The sequence below is a fragment of the Engraulis encrasicolus genome, chromosome 10 (assembly GCF_034702125.1).
Source record: "Engraulis encrasicolus isolate BLACKSEA-1 chromosome 10, IST_EnEncr_1.0, whole genome shotgun sequence".
Taxonomy (NCBI): Eukaryota; Metazoa; Chordata; class Actinopteri; order Clupeiformes; family Engraulidae; genus Engraulis; species Engraulis encrasicolus.
Window position 1 is genome coordinate 45,514,143 of NC_085866.1, and position 2,500 is coordinate 45,516,642.

The following is a 2,500-nucleotide window of genomic DNA, read 5'->3' on the forward strand; positions in this document are numbered from 1 at the left end:
ATAAGACACTTAAGCACCCTAATAAACCCCGGCCAACGATTTTAACTATATTAAGCCCCAAATTAGTGGCATATCCCTTTAAGGTCAGTTCAGTTTCCTTTCTTGGTACTCGTAGGCAGGGCCGCTGACAGCTTTGACCGGGCCTGGGACAAAATCATCTGAAAGGTTCCCCCTCTCAATACATACAAGGTAATGAGGTCCCAATGCTGGGCCCCCTCCTTCTCAGGGCCCGGGACAACCGACCCCTTTGTTCCCGCCTGTTAGCTTCCGTGCCTGTAGGTAAACTGTTTCATTTTTTTTTCAGTTCAAGAGAGAGATGGGTGTCATGGCATGTAAGCTACATGACACCTAACATGGAATCTCAAAATAGGCTAGACAAAATAATAAATGGTACTTAGACATTCCTGACATAACAACAGAGAAGCAGAGGGAGTTGGGACTAGTTCACAACGTCTAGTACAGGAGGTATAAACTTTGTTGAAGTTTAAAACGATTTGGTCTGCCAATTGTTAACTTCCTGTTGTGAGGTATGCAATTAGCATACTCTATCAATTATCTTGAGTTATCATGCTAATTACTGCACCTAATCTATCACTTTAGGGAAAAACATTGGCCAGAAATGTATAAACAGATTCATGGCAAAGCTAACTTGCTGATTCCATGTGATTAAGTGTGTTCAGGTGAGACCCTCCATTTTTACTGGCAAAGTCCTTCTTAACTGACCAACACTCAGCACACTAACCTTTTAGGATGCTAATAGATCAGTTATAGCTATTTGGTCTTCTAAGATGTAACTGAACACTACATTTCTAAAAGTGAATAGGCCTCACCTCATTTATATGGAGCTGGATCTATTCAATACATAAATCAAATTTCATGGAAAAAGCTCATAATTATGTTCTCAAAATGATTAAAAAAGAGTTGGTCTGCGGTGTAGGCCTTCTAATGATGGCTACTTGAAATGGTGAATGATCTAAATTTGCTATTCAAGGACATTATATAATATTCACTCACATTATAGTCACTGTTGCAAACCATACCGTGGTGAAATGTTGGGATTAAATATTTAATATTTAACTGTACTTGTAAGGGAGTGGATGTGTCATATTAGAGTAATTAACAGCAGATAGCATATTCTGAAGTAGCCTTTTAAAAGAGGTAAAAATGACTCACCAGGCATTAATGCTACTGATACTTTATCTTCGTGTGGCTATATTGCAAAGATGGGCAAATTAACACCGCTCTTTAAAGTGACACAAACTAGTCTTGTCAAACACGAAAATTGTGTTTCCCCGATCATTTCAGCAGCACATCAACTTCTAACAGTGATGAAATGCATGTCTGAATTCGCATTTATACCCCCCATGGGCTATATACAGTAACTAGAGAGAGAGAGAGAGAGAGAGAGAGAGAGAGAGAGAGAGAGAGAGAGAGAGAGAGAGAGAGAGAGAGAGAGAGAGAGAGAGAGAGAGAGAGAGAGAGAGAGAGAGAGAGAATGAGCTGGATGGAGGTATAGGGCAAGGATCATAAGCGGTGCACTTAAGCGCTTAACCAAACTGCTTCAAGGCAGCTATGATCTTGCCACACAGAGAAAAAAATGTAAAATCTAAAAATGTTACATAAATGTCAAAATGTCTGAAGAGTCCGCTACTGTTAGATAGATGTTTGAGATATTGCAGGGATGGGAGTAACAGCTGCCTGTGTAGGCTGGGGTTAGCTGTATGAAAGTGAGAAGATTCATGAAAGGGAGATGGATGTCTGATTAGATTGAAAGTCAGGGTTTAAGAAAAGAGTTTTTATGTCTAATGAAAGCAATCTTGCCTGCAAAGAAAGGTCGAGGACAGGGTTGAAAAGTAGACATTTTACGTAAGGGTTAACGTTCGGCGAGAAGGTCGCTACCGTGGAATAGCAGCACGACAGAGAGAATCTTTAGACCCCGACGCGGAGCGGAGGGGTCTTGTTCTCTCTGAAGTGCTGCTATTCCACAAAGCGACCGACTCGCCGAAAGTTAACCCGCTTATTATATGGATATACTTACATGATTCACACATGCGGGGACATTTCTTTAGACCTATTTAATGTTAAGATTGTTGCTGCGCAAAACAAAACAGTACCGTTGTGGAACACCGCTAGGCAACAGCTAGGTAGGCTAGCCAGGTAGGGTTGCCAACCGTCCCTTGAAATACGGAATCGTCCTGTATTTAGAGATAAAAGTACGGGTTCCGTATTGAACTGAAACGGGACAACAGGTGTTGTCTATCACAGCAGCTGATTAGAGTGACAAAAGACCGGACCCCCTGCGGAGTGATATGAAACATTCGCTTTAGCCACTGACTTGTATACAAGCCAGTGGCTTTAGCAGTGAACGTCTTGTTGCCATTGACAGCGGTAGCCAGGACAACGGGTGCTGTCTATCACAGCAGCTGATTAGAGTCTTGTTGAAAAGTCGCTTTAGCAGTGAAAAGTCTTGTTGCCATTGAGAGCGGTCTGTTATAGACCA